We start from the raw sequence: 12,946 nt of genomic DNA on the forward strand, positions 1-12,946 counted from the left end.
CCCAGTCTTCCAGTTTTAACCATTTCCTCCCCACATATGTTAGCCGTAACCAGGAAATTATGTTGTGAAGAACTTTTTGTTGAGCTGGACAGAATATATTAGTAACATATCATTTCGTATAAGGTACCTAAATTTAAGAATAATCTATTTGTACTTAAATGAAGAAACTGGATTCTCTATAATATTCCCTATAATACAAGCCATTCCTTTATTCCCAGTACATGTGATTTTAGATGTCAATTCTTTCTTCAAATTCAGGCTGACAATGTATAATCTTGTAATGAATAGTTTGAAAGACTGGATCTTTTCCAAACTAAATGATTCTATGATTCAATAACTATATCATGTTGCTGAAGCAAAACTACTCAGTATTAATTTAAATGTGGGGAAACTGTATTGTATATCTCAATATTACTATTTTTTTCCTTCAGAGTTGTTGAAATGTAGGTAACTGTGCATATAACTACACTTGAGTGCTGCTATGTAAGGAAAATTCACTCATTGGTTCCTCTAGAGAGGAATGGATTACACAAAACCATTAGAAACAACTACAGTTGTCTGTCTCCAGATTAATATTGTGAATTTGCCTTGATTTAGTACTGAAAAATATGACAATTTGATGGCTGATTTTTGACATTCATAAAATGGAGAACCAGGAAATTGATTGAATGGAGTTGTGAATGGTGTAAGCAGAACACTGAAATATAGGCAGAAATTTGAAAATAGAAAAATATGATTGATTTTGAGTCTAGCAAGCAAAATAGCTAGTGTGTCATTGTTTTGAAAGCTTTTCAAACAAGGTAGGCTAGTCTAATTATCAGAAAAGGTTTGTTTTGTAAGGTGGGGAAAAAACCCATCAGTGGTACTGTGTACTGTACTTAGTTACTCAACCTTACATCTGGGCTTGACTGAGCTGATCTTCAGTCAAAGAGAAGCTCACGTCATGATAAGTAGGAGCAATATTATGTATATGTATAAGAAATCTGATCTTCCACAGATTTATTTTTGTCTTGTAGAAGGGCAGTACATAATGAAATGAAGCACAGTGACTTAATGCTCAGAAATAAGTAATGAGTTCACTCTTCAGAGATGTCTGAGTCTTCAGGGATTGCTGCGCTCAAATTTCTCGAGTTTCAAAACCCACGGGGAATAACATATATGAAGGATAATGTTCCTCAATTCTTAGTATTATACTTTCATGGGTGAAAACCACAGCTTCTCTACTGTGTTGCTATGCAGGAGAGCTCTAGGGTCGGCATAGAAATTACATTTGTGCTTCTATTAAAGCAAAAATATTTGTAAGGGCTTTCTTGTTTGTTTTTTTTTTTTCTATTCTCCAACTGTAACTAATCATGACAAGCTGGAAAGAATGACAGGAAGCAGGTTTTGGAAGGTTGGGGAGGAAAAGATGTTATGAAAATGCAATGATAATCTTAAGATGGAATGTGCCTTATGCATGGGGAGGTACTTGTTCCTCATTCAATATATTTAGGATTTTAGAGAGGGTTTCCTTTGGGTTATGGTGGGTTTTTTTTTTTTTTTTTGTTGTTGGGGTTTGTTGTTGTTGTTTAGTTTTGTTTGTTTATTTGTTTTGGTTTTGTTTTGATTTTGTTCTATTTTAAATCTGTTTAGGTATTTTATTTCACAGAAGTCTATACAGATAGTAGCAAGAAAGATTTATGCAACAAAAGAAAGTCAGGGAGATATAAAAACCAGGAGACATGAGCACCTATTTCCTTTCTACATCTTCACTATTGCACTAGTACTTCACTACTGCCTTATTTTCAGACTTCCTACTTTCAGAAAATAAAACGCATTTGTCAGATGTGTTCCCAACTGTTAAGGAAAATGTCTGATACTGGGTGGAGGGGTATGTAGGGAGCCAAGTGGAGCCCCTCTTGCTTTCCTGGAGCTGCCCTGCTGTTAAAGTGTCAGCAATTAAAGTTTCAGATGTTGGGAGTGTGACTCCTGGAGTGGCTCCTGGATGGTAGGACAGGAAAGTCCTTAACAAAATGCATTGCTGAGCTTGTTTCTCACCTAGAGTCTGTCATGCTTTGCAGCTCAATAAATCATAGGTAATTAAATATTCTCATTTAGCGGCTACTTGAATTCACACTGATTATGTAATTAGATGTAAGGACGCAAACCATTGTGCAAAAACAGTCAATCTAAAGATAAGGAAAAAACCAGAAACATTTACAAGGTGATGTATAGGCATAAGGCTGTGGGATGAACAGTTCTTCATTGCTCTATCTTGCATTTTCTTGTTATTGTGTACTTCAGTAAAGAAAACCTTAACATTCCCTTAAGAACCTGTATGTCAGATGTTGTAGAAATATTCAGAAAAGCAAAACTGCTGTAGAAAAAGAGATGAAAGATTTTCCAGTGGTATTCCTCGTTAGGATGAACTGTATGAAAATTGTTCTTTTGGTTACTTTGTTACTAATTGCAAGCGTGAACCTTGAGCATATAAAAGCCTTTTGATCTCTGGCTGCTGTGTCACTGCTCCTCATATTTCAGGTTGTGACCACACTTGATCACTTACAAAGAGCTGTAGAAGATCACAGTGCCCCTATATTGTCAGTGTCTTCCAAACACTTCTGTAATTGCTACAATTTGGGCTTCAACAACAGCTTCTTATTTCTTCTTTAATCCACAAGTTAGATCTTCTACAACTGAGTGTAAATGAGCAATCAGGATAGGTTCTGTGCTGGTCCTATTTGCTTATATAAAGGTTATTTTAAAAATTTATGAAATGCAAGCTTTCTCTAGTCATTAAGCATTATTCATAACTTCCTCTATCAACTCTTGCAGAGTACTTTCTTTGATAATTTTGCATTGAAATTGTAATGTTTTCCAATACATGCTGAATGCATAATGTTTGTCACTTTGTGAAGTCTATCTTACATGAAATTTTTGTGTGTGGTTTAGAGTTTTTCAAATGATCAAATGTTTGAAAGATGGTCAATAGAAGATGCTGCTCTAGCTGGAAGAATAACCATACAAGATAATGTGTTTTTCCCCCCCTTACCCTCCTTTTCTAGAGGAGAGCCCTTTATTCTTGCTAATGTCAAGAAGAAAGGATATTAAAATGCTGTGAATCTCTTTCAGATACCTATCCATCCTCTATCACACTCTTTAATGAATTATTTACTATATAATGCCATGTAATATTTTCCTGTTTTGACTCCTTTCAGCGAAGAAGGTGAATTGATTGCCAAATCAGTTCTTATTGCTCTGCTCTGGCTTTTGGATGAAGCCTAAAACCAAATCTTGCAGGTGTTTTCATATTAAGAAGTCATGGATTTTGCTGACAATGACATCTGCATGACAAGATGCAGTGAATTGTTTTTTATATTGAATGTTAAATTTTACTATAGATTATATTCATAGTTAAACTTAGTCTCGCAGTTTAAAATAAATCTTATTTATTAGCTAAATAATAAGAGTTCAGGGGTCCATAGTTTCTTCAAGAGATGGAGGGCTGGGCATTGATGGTAAAGCAACACTGATTGTACTGTTGAAAGTGTGAGGCTTTCTGCTGGGGTATATCAAATCCAACATAACATCAGAACAGTTATATAACAAAATTTTTTACATAAAAATATTAATGCAGGAAGAAAAGACATTTATCTTTAGAGACAGATTTTTTTTTTTCTAAATAATAATTCAGGGTAATTTCTTGGGTTTCTATAGAATTTAGTCAAGGACAATATTTTAGATATGTAGCTTATCCCAAGATATTTTCTCTTCCTAAATACGGCAAGTTGTAATGTCTTTGTTTTGGCTTGATTTATGAAATGTGAAATAAACATGGACTATAATTTGTATCTTTGTAGGAAAGTAAAGGTGTTTTTTTGCATGACGCTTGTATAAAAAACCTTAAATTCAATAGAAATTAATTTATTAATATAGTTGCTATTAGTTTCCCCTCTGTGAAAATACACTTCTAGAGAATAGAGAGCCCTGTTTCGTATTATTTTCTCTCAGGCTTGTATTCGTGATTTAATGAGGGAAATAATAGTTGTAACAATATTAGATCTCAAATGTATGCCTTAGAGCTGATGTTTATGTGTCCAGACATCTGCAAAAAATGTTTAAACTGACTTTTATTTCTGTTTCTTAAGCCCATTTGAGGAACAGCTCACATGGAATAGCAATAGCAGATTTCATATTTAAGAAAAATATGCTTTTAATTTAGTTTATAATGATGCTTTAGGGGAAGCTCCTGTTACTAAAAAAGTCAGTTTGCTTTCTTTTCTGACTGCAGTTTTCAATTAAGAATAAAGTGTTCTAGTCACGTGTCAAAGGAGAGGGAGGTAGGGGAAGATTTTTTCATTAGCAAATAATGAATGTGAGTAGGTGCTTACAAGAAAACAGTGTATTGTACCTATATGAAAGATTTTTTCTAGATAGAAAGAATCATATCTACTATGATTAAAGATGTACTTGAAATGCTGCCTGTCACAAAAATTTTCAAGTTCTGTTTTTGTTAAATAGTTTTAAAAGTGTGTCTGTGATAACAAAGTAGTAAAACCATTTTGAGTTGGCTTACACTAGTCAATAAAAAGATTGAATATTTTATACACACAAAGTGGCTGAATGATCTCAGCATTATTTTTCAGAAGGGTGTTTTCCTTCTTTTGAATGTTTTGGCCTGTTAATAGGTCACAAAGCAAAAATTCATTATTAAATGAATTCATGATTAAATTCAGTATTAAAGAGTAAAGTTGCATTGTATGTGTCACAGTATCTGTATCATAGTATTTTTCCCTTTTCCATACCTCTCCTGTGCTTTCATAGACAGGTAGAAAGATTGTAATGTAGAAAAGCAAGAGGGGGACCTCTGTTCAGAATCCCTGGATGGGTGTATGTTTCAGCATAAAGAAAGCCTGTGTGTATTCTAAGTGTGAATTTAATGAATGTAGAAGGACAGTGTAAGCACTCTCACCTCCAAACTGTAGAGTTTGTTGGGTTTTTGCTTGGTTGGTTTTGGTTTTGTTTGCAGTTTTTGCTTTTCTTCCTGGATGTGGCTTATCGTAGAGGCTAGGGGATGAAAGGTGTTCTGGCTGGAATTTGGGAACCAAGATATAGACAAAACATCATGGGAGGAAAGACCTAAAGAAGCAATCGTAAAAAAGTAATGTATTGTCTTCTCACTTACACTCATTTAAGCATTAAAAAAGTAAAGTTCGTTAAAAAGCTGAGTATGAAGCCTTAGTGAATCCTTAGTTGAACTGAGAGGTGTATTCTCCTACTCCTTCAGAGGGCTGAAAATTTTGAATGGATTATTCTTGCAGTATTTCTGCTTTAAAAATTACAATCTGCTTCAATCAGCAGTTCTACCTGATGAGCTATTCACTGTAAACAGCACCAGTTGGGAGAGAGCCCTTTTACTTTATCCCCTAAAATGCCAGGCTGTCCAAAGAACAATGATTTGTGGATGTTTAGCACTGTTTGTAATTTTCTGTTGTAAAACCTAACCAGTAAGCTGTGAATACTCCTACACAAGTTCTTAAAACTGAGAACTGAAATGCTTGCTCAGAAATGTGCTGGATTGAATGAGTAGTAGGATTCCTCAGAATAAGAATGGAAGAAAAAAAATTGCACATAATTTATAAGATAGCCTCTGAAAAATAATGTTAATCTAGACAATTTAGCAGAAAAGTAATTGCAATATCATAATATGCTATCTTGCCTCTTTTTATAAATTGCCTTTGTAAAATATCTTCTACCTGCTTCCTATCAAGGCATGTTTCATGGATTTGCATCAGGCAGAGGCACCCTACCTGTCTATCCAAACACCACAATATTCTACTCAAACGTCTTGCACAGCCTGCAGTGCCCTATTGTTCATTTTATGGCTTTCAGCTCCTGGGAGGAGCAGGTTAGAGACCATCACAGAAGGATGTGCTGTGAAAGTGGCAACATTGATTTAGATAATTGCAATTTTTTGCTTTTAAGGCTACCATTCTGACTTCTATGCACTTTGCTAGATCAGAGACAACTAGTGACAAAAGCTGTAACTTCTCCTCTGATTGCAGTGCACGAGAGCTGTTCCTATTGAGTTTCTGTTGAGGAGTCCTGTGATGTTCCTGATGGGCTTTGCTAGGACAGTAGGTAAAACCTGAAGGATTCATTGCACAAGGCAGAACTTTATAACAGTTCAGTTCAAATGGTGCACAATAATTGAATAGAAGGAATGATAAATCATTAAAACTAGACATCATTTGCAAAAAAAATTATATTTGGAAATGGGACTTCCAGTTTAACAAAACATGGAAGTTGTTGTTTGGACATGGCATATGAGCTTGTTTCAATCCTGAACAATATTCTGCAGAAGTAGATGTCAGTGGATTATTTCAGCATTTCTCTGTAAGTCACGTGTATGGAGGCAGAAGATTTGAGCAGTGATGAAAATTAGCTGAATCTACATCTCATCTTCTTCTTTCCAATATATACAATAATAAAACAGTAAAAATTTGCTGAGATTTATCTTCCTCAACTACTTCATTACAATTTTGTTTTGGTTGACTTGGAAATATCATTTAGTAAATATTTTTACCAGGAAATCTTCAAAATTAAGTAAAAGCAGTTTTCTAAAGAAAAATAAACAGTAGGGTTTTTTTGTGTCCATTTTTTAAAAATTTATTTACTCAGTAATGGTAATCATATCTTCCCATTATATGAGTCAAAACAGAACCTGTTTCATGTGTGACTTTTAGAAAGATTGCTGTGCTTCAGTAGATAAAATAGATAAAGGTGGGTCTTTTTATGTTATTGAATAGGAATTGTAAGAATATGGTGTAAACTATTGTATTTGCTTAGAGTAGAATCTATTTAAAGGATTTTGTATTTGATGTATAAATAAGCTGTCAATAATAGAAAATTATACCTGCTTTATCATCTGTGGAAATTGGAATCCAGCTATTTTATTATTTCTTTTACAAGATTTTCCTTAAATTTTGAAGCTCTGTGGTCTCTTCTTTCTTCAAGAAATGCATACTAAATATTTTTCTGCAAGACTTATAAATAAAATCTGTAAATAGCAGATTTCATTCAGTGGTTTATAAATTAACTAATTGTCTTTTGTTGTAATAGAGTTCTGTGTGCTTTTGGCAAAACAAATGATCCTTTAGGAATAATTTAGTCAACTTAGTAAAGGCTTTAGATCTTTTAAAAGAAAGCACACTGCCAAGGAGTGGGTCTATAAATTCAATAAGGCAAAATTCTAAAATCTTTGTATTGCCTTGTAATTTTTATTTTCATGCATCTCTGGAAAAAAAGACTGTCTTTTTGGAACCTTAATAAGGAAGGCAAGAAGTGATTGTACATATGTATGATTCTCAAAAAATGTTTGCAACTTCTACATGTATTCTTTGGACAAATGCTTTACATATATACTCCCTGTTTAATATTCCTACAGTGGGATCATGTATTAGTGTTCAGACGCCTTATTGCATCATTGTACACATAACTAATTACCATGTATGATCTTTTGTTCTGTGCTTGACAATCTCTGAAATATCAGTGCAGAGGCAGTCCTTTCTGGCCAGCCTCTCATGGCACTTTGGTTCTTATTTACTGTGTTGAATGAAGAGATATGTTGAGCTGTATTTATTTATGCACAGTGTATTATGAACTGCAAGAGAATTTTCCCCAATCTTTACTGGGATTGCCTACCACTTGTTTGCAGTTTGCAACTGCCAGTATGTGTGTAGGCCATTTATTTTCCTGTCGAGGTCTATATTTCCTGAATCTCCCCACCTCCTTTCCCCCTTCCTCCCACACACTTGAGCCGAGCCTTTTGGAGCCAAGATTTGAGCGGTTGAGTATATTGTCACACTTAAAAAACAACTGATCCTTTTGGCTAGAAGTTGAAAAAATTCATTTAAATTTAAAAAGGAAAACCTCTGAAAATAATTGGAATTACATAAAATAACCTTTGTTGTTTGGGTAATTGTACCACTACTCTGAAGCTAACATTTGTGAGGGAATATTTGTGGGTTTGTATATAGTCAAAATGAAAATGAAAGCTGAGTTGATACAGAATTGGTAATATTGGATAAAGGGGTTTAGGGAGATGTCAAGCTGAGTATTAAGGAAAATTAATTGTTATGATTAAATGAGACATTTGAATTTATTTAGTTGAAGTCGTAATTAAGACAGTCAACCTTAATTCTGATCTTTTTTTAGTACTATCCACTAGCACCATAATCACAGTTGTGATAATGCAGTATTTCTCCATATTAGATTAATACAAGTGTTTTCAAGAAGTGTCTTTGCTTCCTTTTTGGCTTCTTACCTACTTGGCAGATATTTCCTGTATGATAGTTTATTACTTTTCTGTATCTAATGCAGAGATATTTTATTGCTCAACATCTTAGTGTTTCTAGAGTTTGGTTTTTTTTAAACAAAATATATATATATATATATATATATATATATGAGAGTGTCATAATCTACTTTAGAAGAATTATATTTTTTGAATGAAACTGTCCATGGTAGAGAACTAATTTTAGCTTATAACTATCTGTCATAAATATTTATTTTAGAAGCATAATACTTTAAAGCATTATTGAAAATGACTGATTTTTTATAAGTAGTTTGTATTCTAATGCATATTGTGGTTAATAATTTTTTAAAAAGTAGTTTAACATTTAAAACAGATTAGAGTCAAAGTAAATTATTTTTGTAAAATCGACAAAGTGATGTTATAGAATTTTGGTTAATGTAAAAGTTTTAAGAAGTTGATTTAGAAAGTGAAGTCATATATTGAAGACATCAGAATTTAAATCTATTTCTAAATGCGCAGTTGACTCACCTCTAGACTATTCCTCAAATGACCTGAAAAGAAAAAAAAAAAAGAAAAATAAGAGAAAAGTATATAGGAAAAAGTAAAGGATGCTGTCTTCTGTTTGCAGGTTTGTAGATGATATTGCAGAGGATTACTGAATTTTTCATCTCTGAGAATTGAAGGCTTTGATCTGAGTCCTTAAATATTTGTGAATAAAGCTTGTGCCAGTTTTTAATTAGCATTAATTCCAACAGTGAGGATTGAAAAGCAGAAGGATAATATTAGTCAGCAATTGTAAGAAGATGAGAAGCAATATTAATATAAGTTCTGCCTACTGCCTGCATATTAATTATTTTGGGATTCTCACAGTAAAAATAATCCTAGGTAGTAGAGTATCAGTGCTAAAAGTTAAGCAAAACAGGTGGTGATGGAATGTCATGTTATGGAAGATATTTTTCTAGGTAAATGGTATTAGTGAATTAAAATAATATTAAAAAAACTTTTTACTCACCCTGATAACAAACTAACATAATTTCGTATTTCAGAGTTAGGAAATATCTGAAATATTTGTAGCTGTATATCACCTTATGTTGCATCTTTCTCCCTTGTGTTTAATATGTTATTCTGTATGTATGTAGTATTTATATGGAGGCTTGTTTAGCTTTTTATTTTTTTTTAAATTCTCACTTGGATGTGCAAAGGATGTGCAAAGTTCAGAGAGTAAGTGGTATTTTCTTTTTTATTACTCTGTACATGACTGATTTCCTATTCATTTTTAAGTATTGTGTTGTGCTCTAAATATAGAATTCCTCTGTTGCCTTACCTTTCTTTAATAACAATTATCTTTATGGTTCCCAAATGCTTCACAATTTTAAATTTATTTTTATGGTATCATGAAAGGTGAAATGCCCATTTCCATCCTTACTCTCATAATACATGACAAAGTATGAATGGTGAGATTTTAAGTCTGAAGTACCAACTAAACATAAATATACTTTCTGGAAAAGTGAATATTTACAAACAGTTATGGGTATGTAATTTTAGTATGTTCAAGCTACCTTGGCTTTAGCTCCAGGTAGAAGCTCTGATCATTTCTTTACATTAGATCCTTTGGTCTAATTCAAATTCCCTTGTTTTGTTTGTGGAAAGATACCAGTATTAGTGTCTGACATCCCAAAAGTTTTACTTGTACATTCATTTGAGTACTTTGGTTTCTTTCTTCTGCTAAAATGCAGAAGTAAAAGAAAGTATAGAAACAAAAAATTCAATACTTGCAGTGCAGAAAGGGTTTTAAACTGACTCTGTGGCAACTAACCAATTCTTCCAAGAAATTGAATTTATCTGTTTTCAAGATATATGGTTTTATGTGAGTATATTTTACATATTAATTTGCAAAATGTAGTTTTAAAAGTAGGCTAATGAAGAGACTTGAGCTTTTTCAGTGCTTGATGTAGGTGACATGACATACACGTATCAGTCAAAGATGACTCATTTGACTTGAAAGAAAATGGCCTGTCACTTGGAAAGAAACAGTCACAGAACTCCTTAATATTCCTTGATCTTTGTTTTGAAGTTTTGCTTTGATGTATATTCAGGCCTGTGAGAAATGTTGCCAGCTAATGCTTGTACTAGCTTTTCCTGTAATTTGTATTGCAAATTGAATCATACACTTACTCAGATGGGGAGGGAGATCCTCTTATCCAACCCCTTGCTCACAGCAGTTCCAGTGAGATCTGACTCTGTAGGTCTAGCCCACATCAAATTTCAAATATTTTAAGGATTAAAATTCTTTATTTCTCCACGATTTGACCATTCTCATGTCATATTTTTTTCCGTTATACCTTTTCAGATTTTCTTGTCTCATATTTTATATCTGCAGTCCCTTGACTTAGCTCTGTGAACATCTGAAAGCTAGGGAGCTCGACACTTGCTTGAATTCAACAAAGGGAAACAGGAAGTTCTAGAATCATAGAATCCTTTAGGATAGAAGTGACATGTAAGGTCATTTAATCGTGTCCGTCAGTGCCATATATACAATCTTCAGCTGAACTGCTTCACATACCTTCTGTAGATGAACTCCACCTCCTCTTTAATAACTTGAATGCCTTTCTTTTACTGTAAGGTTAGCTTAGAGTAGCTTACACATTCATGTTTGTGCAATAAGTCAGGTTTCATCGGTTAAAGATATCTCTTGCTCCAAGAAAGAAGATAGCAAGCATTAATAAGAGAAGCTAAAACTCTGGTGAGAGCGTCCTTATGAAGAAAACTGTGGCTCATCATTATCATCATGTGAGTAATAGACAAAAGATAGCCAGCTTAAGATGAATAAAACTTACGTCAAAAATAATTAACATTTCAGAGGGATAGAATGAGAACCTTTCCTATGAGGAAAGATTAATAGAGTTGGAGTTCTTCATGCTGTAGAAGAGAACTCTGCAGAAAGATGTAATTTCAGCTTTTCAGTACTAAAGGGTTCTTATAACAAAGATGGAGACCCTGTAGTGGTAAGACCAGGTATAATGGTCATGAAGTTCGAGAGGGTTGATTTAGATTGAACTCAAGGAAGACATTTTTTACACAAATGGTGGTGAGGCACTGGAATATATTGTCCAGAGAAATTGTGGGTGCCCTATCCCTGGAAGTGTTCCAAGTGAATGGGACTTTGATCAACATTGTCCAGTGAAGAGCACCCCACTCTGTGACAGGGCCTGGTGTACTAGGTGATTATTAAAGGTCCCTTCCAGCCCAAACCATTCTATGATTTTTTTTGTTGTTGTTTGCAGTGTTCTTTCTATTGAAGACACCTGGTAATGATAAAAGCCTCTGGTTTAGATTGAAAGCTGGAATCCTTCTTTTTGGCACAGGGTGTAAAACACCACCTGAGTATTACTCTGTCCAGAAGAGAACCTTAAGATCTGCATTTATTTGCTATCATCAAAAGAAAAAGTGACGTGTAATCATAACAGTAAAAAGTACATTTTTTTTCACATTTGAAGTTGTTTCTAAGTTACTCAGTGGAAAAAAATGGAAACCATCCTGAAGGACATGGACTGTCTTTTTTTACTTTTACAGAATACAAATATGTACATTTTTTGTGTTTATAATTGAAATCTTAAGCTTAGTATTGACATAGCAGTCAGTCACTGGAATAGTTCAATGAGAAGACAGTTTTCATTCACTACACAGCCGCTGTGGGATTTTGTTTCAGTTCGTAATTGGTGTGTGAATAGAGAGAGGTTCTATTTTCTGCTTTGTTTTGACTGGAATATTAGCTGGTCCTTGGATTTTTTTTCCTCTTTTTAGGCATGCTGTGTACTTTTTCTGTAAAGTGACTGTTTCTGAGGTGAAAAAGTTACCTATATTAGTCATAAAAGACCTCCCATGTGGTAAGAAAATGATGAAAGATAAAGTACAGCCTTGACTGTATTGCTCATCACTTCATCTTTCTGCTTAATAAAAAACAAACAGAATAGAAGAGCAAAGATGCCATAGGAAATTAGAGGTAGAGTACTGGTGGAATTCGTTGCCAAATATGCCAAACCTTTAGCTTTTTTCTAATTCCCTGTGATTGATACTAGATCCTTTTGTGCATTACCTGCCAGGTGGAATGAAGTCTGGCATACAAAATGGGGTCGTTTGATATTAATGCAGCTTCAGAGAAATTAGATTTTCTGTAATGGTTTAGCAGCACTGGGGATAAATACAAAGGGTTATAAGCAGTGTAATGATCTTTGAATCTGCAGCTTCATCCTATCCTGTTTCCCAGGAGGCTAATGTAATTTCACAGCAAAAGGTACCAAGACACATCACTTATCTTTCTCCTCCATGCATATACTATCAACTCTGATGTAATGCATTAACATTATAATAAAAAGAATTTGTCAAACTGGAAATAGATAGAAGCATGTATTTGGAGGCAGAAAGGAAGGAAGAGAAGGAGAAATACAGTCATGTTGATGCAGAGATTTTTACAAATTCTGACATGCTATTAATTTATTAAAATTTCTCCTTTGAAGTATAAATAAAAAGCACATATTCTGTCATTGATGCTATCGTACTGATTTTGCTAGCCTTTTATTTATGCAGTACTAATGTGAAAACTTTTATGTAAAGTAATTGTGGAATTCGGAGTTAATCAAGGTATTTCAA

At 33.7% G+C, this 12,946-nt stretch overlaps 1 protein-coding gene across 1 annotated transcript in view; it reads left to right on the forward strand.

The window, feature by feature from the left end:
• SGCZ (sarcoglycan zeta) overlaps positions 1-12,946 on the forward strand; it is a 386,465-nt gene that overhangs the window by 146,902 nt on the left and 226,617 nt on the right. The gene's annotated exons all lie outside the window — the stretch shown is intronic.

Source organism: Onychostruthus taczanowskii, unplaced genomic scaffold, assembly GCF_017590055.1.
Source record: "Onychostruthus taczanowskii isolate IOZ18803 unplaced genomic scaffold, ASM1759005v1 scaffold2, whole genome shotgun sequence".
NCBI classification, from domain to species: domain Eukaryota; kingdom Metazoa; phylum Chordata; class Aves; order Passeriformes; family Passeridae; genus Onychostruthus; species Onychostruthus taczanowskii.